Here is a 19,634-nt window from a genome sequence, read left to right as displayed (position 1 = left end):
TAGAATAAGTGAATATAAAACCTATTTATCAATCAAAATAGCCACCCAAATCCTGCCCCTTAGTAACCAGACCTTTCTTCTACTGAGCCTACTAAAGGAAGTCTCAAACAATAATTAGGCTTGGGTACTCTTACTCATGTGGTCTGCTGAACTAGTGGTCCCTCTAGGACTCCAAACTGCCACTTCCCACCAAACAAAGACATCTTGTTCTGTTTACAAATCAGTATGAGCCCTTACTTTCAGTCCTTTGGTTAAGAGGCTAAGAATCTGGAAACAGCAGCCTTCGCTCCAGCCACTCTTCTGAGAAAGCTACTTCAGGGGTGACCTAGGGCCACTAGCAACCTTTTCATTTTTCTTCCAACCAAAGGGAAACTTGAGAACTGCTTTCCACTTCTTTGCTCAAGAGCCAAGATATAAATTCTGAAAATCTGTCTTAATCCACCTTCAGGAAGTATTCACAATCACCACCAAAGAAATGTATTTAAACTCCCCAGCCCAGTGACAGAGGCTGTTCAGCATGACCTGGGTGGGAATCTGTTAAAAAACTCAGATCCCAAAGCTGCTACAAACATCTTCTCAACAGGATCCCTGAGTAAGCCCTGAGTAGTAGCTGAAAGATTATATCTTGGAGAGGTTTGAATGCCAGCCAGGCTGCTTACTACAAGCAAAGTTTCTAAACAAGGAGTAACACCCCCTTAATAAGTAGTTGTGAGAATTATAGCTGCAAATTTTGCAGACAAATACTCAGTTATAATAGTTCTTGTGGTGTTATTTAGCAGCATTTACAGCGGCTCACTAGACTTCACAGAGTTGCAGCAGCAGCTCAGAGAGGCCAAAGCCATCTATACTCTTGGAGGTAGTGATGCAGGGGAGGGACCCGAACATTTTGCAGTGATAACTCTAATTACTTAATATATTGTCCATTTTACAACATATTAAATGCCCGTTGTCTGCTTGCTTTCATATCACTGCACGTGACTTTATGAGGAGCCACCTACTCTATACAGAGACAGTGGGTATAGTGATTTGCTGGAGAGAGTAAGGGCCAGACTTCCTGCTGAGTCGCTCTGGGTCCCCAGCCCTTTTCCTTAATCTCAGTCTTAACTTTCCATCTGTCACTGCTTCCCCTGCACCAGAAGAACAGCCAGCCAGTCCTCTAAGCTCCCTGAGGGCTCTAGGCTCTCTGAGCAGGGCCAGAGGGCTGGCTGGGGCGGAGCTCGCAAGGAGGCGGCTGTCGGTGGAGCTGCAGTCGGGACTGGGCGGCTGGGCCTGGCGGCCGCGAAGGGGCGCGCCTCGCTGGCGCGGATCTGCCCGCACGTGAACTCCACCTCCTTGCTGGCTCCGCGCCGAGCGGTGAAGCTGCGGGTCTCCGCCCCGCTCCAGCGACGCCTCAGCTCCTGGAATAGTAATCTCAGTTCCGGATCGCGCATAGCTGGCTCCTAGCTGACCGCTTGAGTCACCCAGCAGCGGTGTGGCGGAGCCAGGGCTGGGAACCACTGGAAACCCTGCTACAGCACAGACACCGGCCCAGCAGGGGACACCCCGCCGGAGCAGGTAGGCAAGCTGTAGCCTGAAAGGAGCCGCCCCCGCGGCCACCTGGCCCAGTGGCCAGCCTTAGAGACAGGAGCCTGGCAATGTGCCTGTGCTGGTGAAGGAGGAATTAGGTCTCTCGTTCTGTTTGTGGATCGTTTGCCTGTTGCTTATGTCCCCAACCCAGGCTGCCATCCTGTTTCTCAGGAGGGCCATGCGCCCTGCAGGTGATGTATTTCTCTGCAAGGTTATTGCTCCCTTAAGCTCTAGGGTAAAAAAGAGAAGCCCTTGATGCTTCTGAACTGGGAATCCTACAGTAGGATATGCACACATCGAATATTCGAAGAAGGGTGTGTGTGTGTGTGTGTGTGTGTGTGTGTGTGCCTTTTTATTATTTGCATATGGTTATTTGCCGTAAGGTAAAAACTTAGTCCTATAGAATATACTCGATTATATGTGTATGTATATGTATTTATTAATACATTTGCATATATATTTCTTCTTGAGGTCGGAAGGGTGAGACGAGGAAGGTCGGACTGAGGATGATAAAGGGAAGTCGTTGTAGAGCACGTTCAGTGTCTAGAGGTGAACTTTGGAACCACATTAAATCAAGGTAGCCACTAGAGGTGATAAACCCTTCTCCGGGTACATTATAGAAGAGGCCTGAACTGTTCATCCAGTACACAGTAAAAGGGAAGGAAAGAGAGGAGAGACTTGGGTACTGGCAAGAAGATTGGGGTGGAGGAAAGGCAGCCGAGGCACAGCAGGGTTCAAGGGCTTTTGAAGGGGTGTTAAGCGAGGTCACTGGTGGCATGTAGGGAGTTCACGGTTGGGATGATGTGAGAGCTGCTGAGTAGGGGAGGGAAAGGCAAGGGCCTGGAAGGGGGAGGAGGGGGCAGGGAAGAAAGGAGCTTTAGCCAGCCATGCGACTGGGAGCCACCTTTATGAAGGTGTTCGCTTCCTTCCGTTTTCACAACAAGTTTGTTCATAGGTCTATGTTTTCATTTTATTATTTTCATGGAATCTGGGTCATGACAGGACTGGAAGAAACTGAAGTGTTTACAACCACCAGAAAGATTTGGGGAGAGAGTGATTAAGGCTTAGCTTCATGAAATATTTACACAGCTCTTGCGTGGGTTTTTGTTTGCTCTTGTTGGCGCTTCTGCATATTTTACCTTGATAATGCTTTGAGCATACTTGTCCTGAATGGGCCTATTTTTCCAGTTATAAACTATTCTTTTCTTTCCATCGTGTTCACCACCGGCCTTCACTGAGTAACAGTGGTGGGAATAAAGATACATGAATCACAGGGCAAAGAAGAAAGTCTTCTCTATTGCTGTCCTCCAATGGCCAGAGTACGCAGAGATAATGCTCTCTGACAGAGTCGCAGAGAATGTGTTTGATTTCTGTCAAGTTTGTGTGCCCTGTGAGTGTGCACATGTGTGCTTTTGTGCATGTGTTTAGTGGAGGGACTGTATTGATGGTAAACAGGAAACCAATGTAGTAATCACCACTGCTATCACCAGTCTAGATGTTTAATCATTAAAAGGAGTTTCAAAAACAGCCAAGGAACTCAAGGAGACACCCTTGTCTGTTGTGATGTGTCAGTGTCACCTAACCACCAATTACCGTTGTGGGTACAGCATGGCGGGCACAGCATGACACCTTCACAAGATGGAGGGCTGAGATTCCAACTGTATCAGGCAGACTGTGGTTGGCGAAAAAGTGAGCTTCCAACAGGATGCACTAAAATGTCAGTGTTTGGTTGCCTGAAAAGACTTTCCCAGCATAATTATTTGTTCTTCTAAAATTTTCTTGATTATGCCTGAAATATACTAGACAAAGATGTATTTGGATAGCACTATCCTTCATTGTTTGAGTTCTGTCACAGATCTGCAACTTACAGGGAAGCCTTTAACTACCAGGGATGAAATCAGGATGACAAAATACTGGCTTCAGACACGGGAGGGAGACATACTTCTCTCCACAGTTGCACTGGGGCTCTCCATGGCTCCCACTTCCTTCCTTTATGTGCCAATCAACATGAATCTCAATGAGCAAGGCATGGCCCTTAGATGTGAAATAGAAGAATAAATAAGACATGGTCCAAGCTTACTTAATGAAGAGACAGATAGTGACAGCCAAAGTGGGGAGCTTCAGAAGCCAGTCTGATGAGGGCACATGGCAAGTTTCCCAAGAACCAGAACAATGAAAACTGCTGCCTTGGTAAGAGGAGCTGGAAGGGCTTTAAGTCAGCAGGGGCCCAGCAAAGCAATCCTGTGAGTACATAAAGGTAAAAGATGGGGAGAAAGAAGGAAGCAGAGTCTATCCCCAAGCTCAGTCCAGAATGGCTTCTACCTCAGCCTTCAGGAAGCCCTTCTGTTTAGAGACAATGAAACCATTCATATTGAGGCTGTTCTAGATCGATTGTGCTTACCCGCATTATATCCTCCTCCGAAGAAGTACAAATTGATAGTTAGCTTAATTTGCAATTGTCTGCTCAGAAGAGAGAAAGGCCTTTGGGTAAGCCACGACTTCCTGTGCCTCAGATGCTTCCTCCCCAGTGTCCATGGCTACTCTGCGTGCAGTGAAGTAACTGAGGGAGACGGATTGAGTTTATAGAAATGACTTTGAGAAATTCAGAAAACCTATCCTGGTTTCATTTTTAACTTGTATTTCTTACCTCTTTACTCATTTGCTTTGAGACATGGACTTGCTCTGTGGCACAAGCTTCCTTTAAACTCACAATCCCTCTGCCTCGGCATCTCAAGTTCAGTGATTATACGGTATGCACTATCACATCCAGCTTGCCAATCTTATTTTTATGGTAACAGAACTCAGGGATAAAGTATGGACACTAGTGACTACACAAAGTATTTCAATATCTCAAATTACTCCAAAAGGCAAATGTCATCAACAAATAACAATTAACTCTAGGAAATAGAGCAAAGAGGGCACAGAGGACATATGAAAGCTTTCAATAACTTTTAAGTGAAAGATATAGTTGTATCGACCCCATAGTCATCAGTAAGTAACCTTCTAAACTTGGATATTTCAGTTTTCAGATACCAAATGGCTATGGAATCTGTTTAGTGCAGGTGATCAGTATTTTGATTATTAAATATACCTGAGAGCAAGCTAACATACAAGAACAGATGATGCCCAGGGGACTATTAAATGGTTTGTTTGCATGTACATACATAATGAACCATGGTGTGTAAGTGTGTGCCTCCTGTTGCCCATGTCCTGAGTAGTCTAGGTGTTACTGCTTTAGATGATAGAGAGGCTTCCAGTTTGCAAGATGCAGCAGTTGAAGTAAGAGAGCCACAGACAGGCTTTTACACACTATTCTGAGCAACAGAGCTGTATCACTGAAAAGGCAAAACCCAGAACTAAGTAAGTCAACAGAAATCCAGAAGGCACGGTGGTGCTTGGTGTGCATTTCATCTGAGAAGCTTCAGCAAGGAAACAGAGTTTGAGTATATTGGTGAATGGTGGTTGGATTGAGTGGGCGGTGAGACCAGGGTGGTAAGTAAACAGGTAGAAAATAGATATTTACTACAGAGAAACCATCCACTCATGAATCACACCCCAGCTACCCACTTCTCACTCTCTGCTTTCCATCCCTAAGCCACCCTGCCTAGCAACAGCGGCACTCACTAATCTAGCAAAACTCTGGAATACTGCAGGTTGCTATTAACAGCAGGCAGGCTTCATGTGGTGCCCCAGATCGTTAAATTTATTCTTCCTAGGTCTTCAGGTGTATGCCGTTTGCCCTAGAGCTTTCCTTTGGTTGTATGCCATTGGCTTTTCAGCTTGCTATTCCCCCTCTCTGCCCTGCAACTGCTATCTTATTCTCTACTTCTATATAGAGAACATTTTACGTTGTAGATTATTTTGAGTTTAATTTTTTATTTTCTTAATACTTCTACTTTAAGAAAATCTAGTGAGAATGGCCATGACAGCATGATTCCGTCCTTTCCTGACATTTTTTTTTCTTATTGCCATCATTTCCTGGTTGTACCTGGACTCAGTTGAATATGATAACTGAACTACTGACTATTGACAAGATGTACCACAGTGTAGCGTGACTCACTTCTCAGAACACAGCTAGAATCACTGGAACAGAGGGGCAGGGGCTGGTCAGGTGATTGTCACAAGTTCAAAAAGCAAGCACCCATCAGGATCCGAATCCCAGGCCAGGCACCAGCACTTAGCATCCACAAGCACCAAACAGAAGCACAGCATAGGCTGGATTTTCTTTCCTTTGGTTGTTTTGTGTTTTCACTGTCATTTTAGTGTAATGTTTAGATATGTTTGTGTGAACTTCTTGGTTTGGCCAAATGGCTCAGTGGATAAAAGCCCTTGATGCTAAGCCTCATGATCTGGGTTTTATTTCACGTGCTAGAAGGAGAGAACCTCCAGAGAGTCCACCCTGCCTCCTCCACATACTTAACCAGTCAATCAATCAATCAATTAATCAATGAAGTGCAATAAAGATTAAAAATTAAAAAGCTGTGATCATCTGCATGTTCTGCTGTAGGTGGCCTACTGCTTATCCTGGGAGAAAAGTCAGAGTAAAAAGGTTTTGAGCCTCTGAAAACTCTTTGAATTTCTCCAAGCTCTTGCTGTCTCTGCTCTGGAATAAAACCACACTGTAGTATTGAGCCCTTCTGAATAATGCTGTGCCTTTATTCAGAATAACAGTGCCAGGCCACAGACTCAGCAGCAGGAATTCATTGATTTGGAGTCAAATATAAAAACTTAGGGTTTTCCTATTCCATTCTGGACAGCATGCTCATCTTTCTTTCCTATAGTAGAGTGTTTAGATTAGGAATAAGCCATCAAGTTAAACATTCAAGTTAGGTTTAGGATGATAATATTGAAGGCTGCATTTGACTTGAAAAGGCATTCTTGAATTTCATGAGGAAATGTATATATAATCATACAGTTTAAATGACTTAGTGTACCGAATCCCAGTGAGAAAACCACTCACAACTTTTTCACTGGGCATATGTTAGAGTCAGCAACACAGTGATATCACTCCAGTGTTCAAGCTTGTCATTAAATTGCCTTATCTTGAAGCCCATCATAACTTAAGCTCAGACCATTAATTGTAGATAGTAATAGCTGACCCATGGCATGAGGGCTAAGTGAAATGACCCTTTGGTTCCTAATACCAAATCCAGAGGTGGAGCTTAGAAATCTCTGTATATGTGTTTGTATGTGTATGTGTATATTCCAAAAGATTTTGGAGAATTATAAAGCTGCAAAGGGGGTCTGTGAAGTTAGTGGGTTTTTTTTTTCAGTCACATTCGAGCCCAGGCACAGGGTGAGGCTGACAGGGAAGTCGGGGAGACACGCGTTGTGTGTGTACTGTTAGAGTCCCCTTCTTGGAGGAAGGAGAAGAGCCTAATTATGTCATTTTTCCTTTAAAATTGAGAATGAACTTAAGTCCAACTTTCTTATTATAAGGTAAAATGGAAGATGAACAATGAAAAATATCTCTGTGTTTTATTCATTATTTGTCTCCTGCTGAACTACAATTCAGAATGAAACCTTGGGAGAAAATGGAAGAAATGGGGAGAATCTGTATACTATACACATTGTGTGGCCCCAGCTGAGTATACTGCAGACCACCTTGGTCATTATGATCTGAGGTGCCAATAAAACTATGTAGACCAGCTGGATAATCTAGAGCTTCTGTTTGGAATGCTTAATTCCTGAATCCTAAAGAGGATGCATATCATGCTTGCTACTGCTAGGAAGTTTGCCATAGGCAGGATTCCCAGCCATGACACTTTCAGAACCCAGAAATCCATTTGAAAGATAGCAGAAGAAGTCTAAGCCACAGGTATCTCTTGGACCTGGTGTTGTTGATTTAGTAGCAGCTATCAGAACTCCAAGCCTCCTTCAAAATTCACAGTTGCATTTAACAATTTTATAAAGAGAATGGAAGATTCAGAGAATATATTCTAAGCATGAATTGCAAACAAACCATCGAAGTGGGAAATCTGGTTTGTGAGGCACAAGATGTTGATATATTCTTTATTATTTTTTCAGGGTTACTGATTATGAATAGACTAAATGTTAAGAAGTCATATTGTGTCAATGGGAATTTTTTATAGTGTATACAACTTAGCTTAAATGCAATCCTTAAGGGAATAGAGTGCTTGTGTTAACTCTATTTTCTGCATAATCAGAACACATTTGTTTCTGTACTTGTGGACCATTGATTTCTGAAGTGGTAACTAGCTCTGCCCATACCCTGATCTTAGTGAGTACACTATACAAATTTGCCACACTGCAGAATTTGGCATTGATTCCAGATTTTCATTCTGAATGGTGGCCCTGTAGAAGAGAGATACTGAATAAAACAAGCATTTCTAGTTGTTCTCATTCTGTGTGAGCCTACGATGAGAATGTGCTTTCCCATGATAAGCTTTTATAAATTGTTCAAAATTGCACGTGCTGTTTATCGTGAGTTCTACTTGGTTCAAATTTGGTCTTTGTCTTTGCTGTGCAGCTTTTATATATAAATGCTCATTTCCTCCAAGTCAGTTTCTCAGTGTGCACAGTCATAGGTTGATGCTTGGCTATTCCCACAAATCCCCCTTGATTCTTCAGCACTGGGTATGACATAGTTGAATCTATAGTGTGACTGTTTGAACATATGCTTAGTGCATCATTATTGGAGCATGCCCTTTAGAAAACTCTTCTATAAATTATTTCCCCTTAAAAATGATAATCAAATGAAGTAAATAGTTAGATACTGGTTTCAGACAATCTGAAAGTCAGAGAAGATACATCTGTCAGTTAGGCAGATAGATGCTGAGCTCTGAGCAAAAGTGCCAAATGGCTTTGCAATCCCCACCACCTGTCCATGATTTCTTCTCAGATTCTCAGAACAGAAGAAAGCATTCCCGAGATCTCCACTTCATGGGTCTAAGGCTTGGGGACATAGTTAACCAGCTTAGAAACTGAAACCCTTCAGTCTGCAACCCAGCAAAAGCATCGTAGCCCACAGTCAAGGTATTTGCTTTTTGTCAAGGTTGAGATCTATTATAAAATCACGAAATGCTGGCCCATAGTCTCTGGACTGGCACAAAACAGATGCATGCACTGTAGCTTTATTACAGTCTCCACGTCCACCTACTGTCTTTCTGACCTTGAAGTTTTCTATAAGTCACTTGTATTTAACCCCTCCACTTTATTCTGAAATTACTTAGAACTCATAGGTACAGCTCTTAGAACTTTGTACTGAATGTACCTAGCGTACCATAGGACAAAAATTCCATGTCTCAACAGAGCAGAAAGATAATTATCCTACATACAGCTAACTACCATGAACTGGTAAGCTTAAAAAGTTTCCATCTTCAAAATATGTAGATTATATAAAAGCTTAATGAATGCAAATTGAGTTGACCTAGTCTATTACTAACAGAGCTTTCTTTTTTTCATGTGGTTGCTTGCTTGCTTTGTTTTAACTGTCTTAAAATTGAAATCATTATCAGTTTTTACAGTAACTATCTTTTCTTCTTCTGAAAAGAGCCAAGTCTCAGATTTTATCTTGAATTGCTTTACATAATTTTAAATGCATTATATGTTTATATGCCATATTTGCATAGCCTTCTGAAAGCCGGTCCTAGTCTTTTGAGTAGGGGTGTTGGAGTTAAACTCCCAAGAGTAGCATGGGCACATATCTAAGTTCCTGACTGGGTCTTGAAGACTAAAATATGCTCTCTACGATGATATGTAGTTGTGCGTACAGCTCTTCTCCAAAGCTCATCACTAATGCAGTTGACACTGGATGGCAGAATTGTGCTACTGATATGTATAAAGATGAGGTGACTTTTGTCAGCATTGATGAGTTTGTGTTGCACAGAAAGACAAATGCCCTTCTGCTTATTCTGTTTGCTTGTTTTTAAGAAGGGGTTTTCTGTATCTCAGGCTGCTCTCTAACCAGCTGTGTAGTTGGAGATGACCTTGAACTTCTGACCATCCTGCCTCTACATGCAGTGTTGGGGAAATGTATACACTACCATGACGAGATGTTCTGTGGTAATGGGAATCAAACCTAGGGCTTTGTTTCCTGAGTAAAATGCACCTCTTTGAGACAACAGGATGCTAATCTCAGGCCAATATTTAAGTAGCAAAAGCTACCTCAATAGGTCTCATCCTTTCTTAACTTGACTTTCTTGTGAACACTTTGCAAGCCTCCCCCACACCAGGCCTCCTACCTTACTTCTAAAAACATCTTCTCATCTAATTATTAATCCTAAAAGTGCTGGTTCCTCGGCAGCTTCATGCGAAAAACACAGTGCTGAGAATAGAATCATTTGAAGGGAATAGAGGTCACAATACTATATCCACTCTGGGCTCTCTGGAGAAATCGCATTTCCTTGGGCCATAAGAAGCATGCAAATGAAGGTGCCAAGCTCTCTGAGATGTATTGATAACAAGTAGACAATCATGAGTGACAAAATTTTTCAGAGAGGGTTATTTTTTCTTAATAAGAAGTAATACAAAAAGTAATATTTGGTGAAAAAAATGATCTCTAGACCTCCAAGTGATTCTTTTTAATATTTGAAACTGCAATAATGGCTGACTAAAAGACTGTCACTGTGGGTTTTATGATTTCTGAGCGGAGGGCTTCTAGGAGTAAAAATGTAAGGAGGGATGAACTAAGAATGTGTCATCTTCTTCTGCTTTATATATTAAAGAAAAGCATTGCTGGAATTATTCTGGAGCTGGCTATTAAAATGTGGCTAGGGAAGACTCTGATTGGAGGAAATACAATTCCTTAGGTCACTAGTCAAAGCATACTGAGTCCGCACTGTCTGCTAGGGATCTAGAGTTGACAGAAATAGTCTAAGCATTTAAGTAATTCCCCCAGACTCCTGGAATACTACTATTGATAATTGATTATATGATTTGCCAACATTACCATGGACCATTTTCCTGGCCGAGATCTCAGGAATTCCTCTTACAGCCTGACAGAAAGCATCCCTCCTCTGTCTCCTCATATCGCTTCCTTCCTGTAGGCACCAGTAATTAAAGTTTGCATCTGTGCATAGTCAGTTTGGCTGCATGTTGGCCTCATCTACATGTTGGTTCCTTTCTTCCCTGGTAGGTCAACCTAAAAAGTAGAAATCAAGAAAGAGGGCCAAGTGAGAACAATGAGACAGATGCAAAAGCACCCTTCCAGTTTCTTTCTGCTGATGGCTGGCTATTGCACAAAAAATCTCTCTGGTGTGAATTTGTCACAGCCTTAGTGAAATTTCAAGAAAATAACTAGAAGTAAGAGAAGCAAGAGCGATGTTATTGCAGAATTCATTTCATTATCGAGATGCTAATGTTATAAATAATATAACAGACATTAGAGAAGTCTCATTATTCTGACAAACCATTGCTAGACTGTTGGTTTGGATGGTTTTTAAGACTAGGAAATAATCTCCACCTTAGAACCCCATTACTGGGGCTCCCTGCCAGAATGCTGGAGACATAGACAACCAGCTTCAAATTGCTGCTCCTTAATGTCCCAGATCCACTCCCTTCCCCAACCCCCAACCACCCTTTTGGTGCTGCTCCTCCTTTTTTGTGGGCCTCCTCTACAAGTCAACAACCACGGTAAAGGAAGTGATAATGCTTGCCACTGACCTCTGGGACTTTCCCAGGGTGACTGATTCTGTTTTGAACCTAAACTAGGAGGGATGTGCCTGGCCTTATCACCCCTGTGGCAGGAGAGGAGGTTAAAGGGCAGGGTGCCAGTCTGTAGTGAAGGAGCAATTAGTCCTGTGGGGGAGATGTGAGATGGAGTGAGGAGGGACCAGGGGTGAAAGGAACCTTGCAGGCACTCTGCAGAGCTGGCTCCAGGCAGTAGGAGAACTCTGGTGTGTTACATTTTGACTATCTACGTTTTGTTTTTCACTTTTTCCCCTATTTTTTAGTTCAGTTTACACCCCCTGTCAAGGCCCCCTGCACTCCTCTCTTCCCACTTTCAGGCTAACAAATCCCTCTCCCCATTGCCCCTCCTCTTCTTCTCAGAGAAGGGGGAGCCCCCCTTCTTGTGTACCACCCCACCCTGGGACATCTGGTCCCAGCAGGCCTAGGCAGATCCTCTCCCACTGAGACCCAACCATCTACTTATTAAAATATGAGGGAGACAACAGACTGCAGCTCATACAACCCTCAAAATGTTTTCAGATTTCCTGTCAATGGTACTCTGCTGAACCCCTTTCTCAGGAAACCTCAAATTTCAAAATGAGGAAAGAGGTTCCACACACTACTGGAGGAAGCTTTTTACATTCAGTCACGCAGTCACAAAGCTGTGTGCTTTCCAAAGCCATGTCACAGTGTCCCTCAGAAATTATCAATAGGAAGGACTAAGCCGGATTTTATAAACAGCTTTCTTTCAAGCTGGATTTCTTTTCATGTCACTTTTAAAATAAATAGGATAACTTCTGAAATCATCATGAAATATGGTTTTGAGTCAATGGGTAAGCTCAAGGAAGAGCCTTTTAAGTCCATAAATCATTGTATAGGTAATAAATCCTGCAAACATGACTTTATCAGAATATCCAGGTAACACATATGTTCAGCAAACAGCATTTCTTTGTTTCTCAAAAGCAGAACTAAGTGCAGTCCCTCATGTCACGTGCACGGGCAGTGTACACATGTGCGCAAGCACGTGAACACCCACATGAACAGCAAGAAAAAGCCAGGCCTGTGTCACTGTTGAACTTGCTGTGGACTTTGGACTCGGGAACTATTTATAGAACTGGTGTTTCCGAGGTTGATGTTTTAATGTTAGACGTTCATTACTCAGAAACATTAAGCAATGGCCTATGATAGCTTCTAGCCTAGTATTCTATGTGAAACTGAAGACTGAACATTTTTTGCACAGGAGGCTGACAACAGTCTTTAAACTCCAGTGGCAAGCAACGCTGAGGTCTTCCTTATCGCTCTTGGTGGCACTCATTACCGAGCCATGGCCTGACACATTCAGTGAGCTACTTCAACAAGCCCGCCCAAACGGCGGTTCTGGTGCAGTCGTGAGGTGATACATACCGAGCTCTGTCAACTGCGAAGATGAAAATAAACGAATTTTAAACATCACTGATATTTTCCCAGGAAATTGAAGGAATAAGGAAGAAATTGAAGGAATTCTCTTCTGGGGTGGTTTTGTCCTTCCCCTCACCCTCTGGTGGTCAGTCCTTCACCACTCTTATAAGTCAAAACCTTTTCTATTCCAGGAGGTGGTAGCAGAAGACTGTGCTCTGCTATGTCTGGAGGCTTCAAGAGTGACCTGTGACACAAACTTAGTTGGCATGAGTATACTTCTTAGTGTAACAGTTATGGAAGTATGAGTATCTCTTTTAAAAATATGTGGCTGGGCCGGGCGGTGGTGGGGCATACCTGTAATCCCAGCACTCTGGGAGGCAGAGGCAGGCAGATTTCTGAGTTCGAGGCCAGCCTGGTCTACAGAGTGAGTTCCAGGACAGCCAGGGCTACACAAAGAAAACTGTCTTGAAAAAAACAAAAAACAAAAACAAAACAAAAATAAAAATATGTGGCTGGAAGGAAAGAGAGGTGATTTCACAGCTAATATTCCTTATGTGGAGGCTGATCTATTTAAACAGATCAGCAGCTAAAGTCTACTTAATAAAAATATTGACTAAAATTGATTTAGATAAGTAGCACATATGAGAAGATCAATGCAACTTGGACAGAAATATGGACATGGCTGAGGAGGCCACAATGTGAGCCTTGCGACCCAGTGTCCATTCAGCTCCTCCTGGGGATCTTAGCTCCAATGCCTGTTTTCTTTTCCCTGGTCGACCCTCCATGGTTCTTCTTTAGCCTTGCTTCAGGTTCCTGATGTTAAAGTGCCCTTGCCACGTTTTCCAATATAACCCCTTCTTACATAGACCCTTCTGCTCAGCAGCAAGCTTGCTTTCATTCACTTATAGGTGGATTTGTATGTATGGAGATGCCCCACGGCACTTTCATGTCTAGGCAGCATTTTCTAACCTGTGTGGGTCAAGTGACCCTTTCACGGGGCTCACTGAAGACCACCAGAAAACACAAATGTTTACATTACAATTCATAACAGTAGCACAATTACAGTGATTAAGTAGCAATGAAAATAATTTTGTGGGATGGGGTCGCCACAACATGAGGAACCATTTTAAAGGGTCACAGCATTAGGAGGGTTGAAACCAGTCCTTTAGGTAATAGGGACACAGGAAAGCTGAAACAAACTCTTTGCTGCTGTCTGCAGCCTTCTGGGAGTGTGACCATATGCCATTCATACTAAATAAAAAGCTCTTGAAAACATTGGCCTTTTGCCATAATCCTTTCTTTGTCCTTCCTGGATGCTTAGAGATCTTAGGTAGGAAGTTCCTTCATTGATAACTTGCACTGCAGAGACTCCTATCACAAACTTCAAGGTGTGTTCTAAAGGGCAGTATTATGAGCTTAGACAAAGGAGCTCTATTTTCATAGCTAGACACAGAGACTCTGAAGCTACTTTAGACACAAAGGCAGAAATGAGTACTGACTTAGGGGGGTAAAAGGTAGTATGCTTTTATTCACTTGGAGATTTTTTATAAATCTGAGTCAGATCTGGATGTTTAGCATGTTGTTTTCTTGGAATTTTGAAAATCAGCTACTTAGAGATAGGAACTAGGTTCAAGTAGTATTTGAGTGTTTGTTCACGTAAATTACCCCTAAATAAATGATTAGTAGCGTAACAATTATTAGGAATGTATTTTCCTTGGAAATTTGCCCTCAGAAAGCATTGTTGAATGTTTCAAGGCTTCTGAGCACCACCATACATTTTCAGGAGCATGTGTGTTGTGTCACAGCTGCTTTAAGTGCGCTGGCAATTCCTGTGATTTGAATTGGTGAGGGGGAAATAGCTGTGGTTTCCTGCTAGAGTTTCTGAGCAGTAGCGAGAAGAGCAGGAGCAGACTCAGGTCGCTGTGGTTGCCGGCAACATGCACACTGCTGCTCTCTTCTGTGAACAACAGGAAGCCAAGTTTTGTACTTAACTGATTCAACTTATGTTCAGTAAGGACTTACTTACGTGCCAGTGTGGAGAGTGTAAAATAAAAAGAAGATCCTGCCTCTCGGGAGTAAAACCCTAACAAAGAAAGTAAAACCGTAAGCATTTAGACAAAGAAAACAAAGCAGCCACAGCAGAATTAGTTTACTTATACTGGACACACACTGTGATATACCCAATTAATTGGACTTGTTTCCAAATTTTTAAAGTTATATTTTATAGTTAATAAGCATGACTGAAAATAGTATGATGTTGGAAAATATTTTAAAGAAAGAACTAGTAAAGTCTGGTAGTTTGGGTGTGTTGATTGGTTGGTTGGTTGAATATTTTTGAGAAAAGGCTTACTATGTACCCAAGCTGGTCTTAGGCTTCCTTTGTAGCCAAGACTGTACAGAATTTACTGCATTTTCCCTGCCTCAGCATACTGAGTGCTATGGTTATAAGTCTGTGCCACCGTTCCCTTCTATGGAGAGCTTTTTAAGTACGAACTATTTTGGCAATAAACCAGGTTCCCAGTTCCTCAGCTCATTTCTTGGTGTGTGTGTGTGTGTGTGTGTGTGTGTGTGTGTGTGTCCCCTTGACTGTGCAGGTACACATGCATGCGAAGGCCAAAGCAGGGTATCCATTGCCTTCCCCTGTTGGTAGGCACTCTATTCTCTCAGAAGAGTCTTTCACTCAACTAGAAGTTCACAGTTTTCTCTGGACTTCTGTCCAGTAAGATCTCAGCATCCACCTGTTGCCCTTTAATACTGGAATTACAGTGGCTATGCATGACTTTTCATACTTACATCAGATGCTAGGGGTTCAAACTCAGGTCCTCTTAAACATTTTTACCACTGAGACATCTCCTCTGCCCAAGTCTAATATTTTTTGATGTAAAGAGAGGGAAGAAGCATATTCTAAGCCCCCATCACACACAAAAAAAAATTAGGTAAAAATGAAATGACATGTTCTAACTTTATACTATCTCATTTTGTATTGCCGTAATTTTTAATGGTTTATTTGTTTATGTATGAGTGTTTAGCCTGAACATTTACATGAGTATCTCATGTATGCACTGCTTAGGGAAGACAAAGTAAGCCATTGAATCCCCTGGAACTGTAGTTACAGACTTGGAACCTGCCATGTGGGTGCTGGGCACTAATCTGAGTCCTCTGCAAGAACAGCAAGTGGTATTAATTACTGAGCCATCTTTCCTACCACTGTGATAACTTTTAATGGGCATGCATAGAAAATATGTTATAACTCATCACATACTCTGAACGGGAAACATTTAATGGAAATCATCATGGAAGTTAAATAGCTACAATGATATACAATGGTAAATTCACTAGAACTTTTTCATCCAACACATCATGACAGCCTCAGCTTGCTTTTGCCACCACTTAGTGTGTCTTTTATCTTTGCTATAGGCCCAGGAAATCCATCAGTGAAATATTCCAACATTTCATTTATATCATCCTCTTTTCTCCTTTCTAAAACAAGTAAATAAATTATATTATTTAAACAAGAATCCATGAAAACCATTGAAAATGTGGAAACCCCCTGAAAAAACGACGATAGTATAGGGTTTAGTTGAAATCTGTTTGTTTGCCATGCCAAAGAGGTAAAATTTGGCAACAGTGTAAGCCTCAGTTGTGTGGGTGAATGTGTTCATCTCCTCTGCTAACATAGATACACTCTTGTAATACCTATCACTTGCCAGTTACTTTGCCTGGAGAGGCAGAACATAATATGTGCAGGAAAACTAAAGAATGCTTCTTACCCAAAAAGACTAGAGAGAACAGAAGTAACCAAGGAGAGAGGGAGGGAACACTGAGTGTGGCGTTAGTATGGAAGTAGAAATGTTATGGGTCAAAACTTTATGCTTATGATGTCAAGGGTTTTTTAAAGAGCAGCAAAAAAATGTCATCAGGGGCTCTCTTATGGTCTTAGTAGGTACCTGACATCCTGAGACTGCAGCAAAGCCTAGATTTCCATGCAGTTATAAAGATCTATGTATGCTAAACCAGCATTAGGGTGACATGTGTTTAGGTGACATGGGTTTTAGTGAGCAGCTATTGTGGCTTAACAACATAGAGTATGTACAGGACTGGCTGTTTCCTGCCCTTCTCACACAGCTCACTGACCTGTAGCTCCCTGCTGCTGCTCAGAATCTTAGGAGAGTTGAATATTACATTCCATTAGCCTGGACAAAGACCTGAACTCAAATTTGAAACATGATTTCTATTCAAAATGTATTGAACATCAGAAAGAAAAAAAAAGGCAGTCAATTAAGAACTATCTGGTCTTTGGTTTATGGTAATAGTCATAATTAAGTATTTGTGAGAAATTATAGACATGTATTCCTGAAAAGAGTAAATATAGCTGTGTGTGAATTGCTTTCATTATTAAAAACAATAAAACCCAGTTTAGAGTTGTGGCCCAGAGTATAGCATTATCCTCTTAGTTCTGAGGCCAGAAATGTGAGTCATTGGGAGAAAATGCTTATCCTTACCATATTAAAATAGACATAAGATTTGAGCTAACAGTTCCATTGACTAATGTAGCACCATGTTACTGCTCTGGTGAACAGGTATATGAGCATCATGTTCAGTGTATCTCCTGGTGTCTATAATTTGGGCATGCCTGGTCTACATGCACATTCAGATAAGAGCAGGATGCCCTCCCATTTTGTATACTTGTGAATAATGTTATGCTTTGTCTCCTAAAGGCTAAATGATAAGCTATTTATAGTCCTGATAAGATGTGAGCCTTCTAACCCAGCAGTAGAGCAAGATGTAGGCCTCAGTAACTATCATCCAATCAGATTAAGGCAAATCCTATAACAAAGTTGCCTTGCCTCATTGAAGCAATGGAGATAGACTAGGGGAAGATTATTTCACACACTGGCATTTCAGTAATTCTAAGCTCTTTAAGAAGTGATTTTTTCCCCTGCCAGTCTCTTTTTTTCCTATACATTCCAGGCTCTGTGTACAATTGATATGTTAGTACTTGGGGATGGGTAGGATGGAGGGAGGCTGGGAGGACCAGCACAGTCAAGGGAAGTAACCCTTGTGACAGACCCTGAGCTGAGGAGTACAAGCCAGACCCCTGCCACATTTGAAAAGTGGAATGATTCTTGTTGGCAGCAGGACAAGCAGATTACTAGAAACGGCGTTTCAAAGCAGTGTTGGCAGTACCATAAACAACTACAGCTTTTTTACCGTAAGGAGTGGTTTTTGGGCTCAGACTAATGGGATCAGAATGGTTTCAACAGGATCTCCTTTGACGCCATGATTATGAGGCTGACTGTGAAGTACCTGAACCTCAGGCATGTCTGGGGATCAGCAGTCACACAAGTATTCTACCTAGAGAGCAGGAGAGAAGATCTGGAGCAGTGTTCTTCATTTGACTGCTGCACTGCAATACAACACAGTGACGGCATAGGTATCTGTGAATTCAATATGGAAGTCTGAGGAGAACCCAAGAAGGCTATGGGGTAAGATCTATGCCAAGATAGATGAGTCTCATCTGTTACTATACAAAACAAAGTTATAAATGCTTCTGGCAGAGATGAGACAGGTATTGATGACATCACGACTAGAGACAGAAAGGGTACCAGACCCACCAAATTGGCAAAGAAAACAGTGATATCATTAACAGAACTAGAGATGCCAAGAGCAAGAGTCTGTGAGTAGAACATCACTAGATCTAGTGGTGGATGCTGCTTGTGGTATATGAGTAGGTGGAGAGCTCAACAGGAGATCAAGGGAGAGGCCTCAAGCTGCAGCATGACAGCCAGCACCATTATATAGGTGGATGCCAAGGACAGGAACCTGGAGTCTTCACAAAGGGAATTCAGAGTCAGAGAAGAACTTGAGATCAAAGCCACAAAGAGGTCCTCCACCAGTGAGAGGGAGTATAAGGGAGGGGTCACCATGGCAAAATGATGCCTGGACATCATTGTAACTAGGCATATGGTTGGACTTGCTGTGGAAAGGAAATAAGATACAGCACTGAGTACAGCTCAACACACAGTAGGCATAAAAGTAGGAGCAGTTACTAGGCTGTCATTCAAAGGGCACACTCATCTTCCCAGCCTTCAGAGACTTTAAAAACTGCAAACTAGACCTTATAGTGGTTCTGTGTGATGCTGCCTTCAAAAAATAAATCACAGATAAATTTATTATATATTAACATCTCTTGACCTTTAAAGGGTAAAATGATGTAGTTCACCATAGTTTAGAAGGACTATGTAGTTCTGTCAGAGCATGTTGTTTTTTGGCAGCTCTCCTGAAAATGCCCTGTTTGCAAAACCAAATTTCTCTCAACCAGGCTGAAGCCAAATCCCATCAAGTTACATGAAGTAAGAGCAGCTTTCTTCTTCCCTTTGTAGTGTGTATTAAAACTTATTCCTGACAGTGACAGGAGCATGCATTTATGAAGGAAAAAATGGCTCAAAATAATTAGCAAAGAGAAAAGATAAACAGAATGTTGCATGGCATGAACAAATACAGTTTCCTATGCATGAGTGAAGTCCAGGAATGCCATCCTGTCTTTTGCATTGTTTTCTCCCAAGAGGCTGAGAATCTCTACTTTGATGTGAACAAAAGCCTGTTTGCTTTGCTAGGAAATGATGTGGAAAGCATCTCTCTTCCAGGACCATCAATTATTTTTTCTCTTAAATCAGACATTTAAAAAAAAAATAGTATGCAACTAAGAAATCAGTGAGGATGTAGCAAATACTCCAGATATCTGAAGTTCCTTATGAGAAACCTCTACAAGAAATAGGGTTCTGTGCTCTCTACTGATTTTTCCCAGCATAGTACAGTATGATATGCATAAATGACTCATTAAAAAATATGGACCCTCCCCAGGACCAGGAAGATGGCTACACTGGGAAACTACTTACTATGCAAGCATGAAAACCTGAGTTGATATCCTAAGTACTCCAATCAAAAGCCAGCACAAGAATTCACACTTATAATCCCAGGACTGACCCTAGCCAACCAGTAAACCAGTGAAAGTGAAGTTCAGTGAAAGACCCTATCTA

The 19,634-nt window shown here is 42.0% G+C and overlaps 1 protein-coding gene across 1 annotated transcript in view; it reads left to right on the top strand.

Moving 5' to 3' along the window:
• Positions 1 to 1,199: 1,199 nt before the first annotated feature.
• Positions 1,200 to 19,634, top strand: part of Gprin3 (GPRIN family member 3) — a 94,718-nt gene continuing 76,283 nt past the window's right edge. Inside the window, exon 1 of the mRNA XM_052173833.1 lies at positions 1,200 to 1,554. The gene's annotated coding sequence lies outside the window, so the exon portion shown is untranslated. The remainder of the gene's footprint in view (positions 1,555 to 19,634) is intronic.

The sequence above is a fragment of the Apodemus sylvaticus genome, chromosome 2, assembly GCF_947179515.1.
Source record: "Apodemus sylvaticus chromosome 2, mApoSyl1.1, whole genome shotgun sequence".
Classification (NCBI taxonomy): Eukaryota; Metazoa; Chordata; class Mammalia; order Rodentia; family Muridae; genus Apodemus; species Apodemus sylvaticus.
Note: the sequence above shows the minus strand (reverse complement) of the source record. Positions and strands in the feature narration are given on the sequence as shown.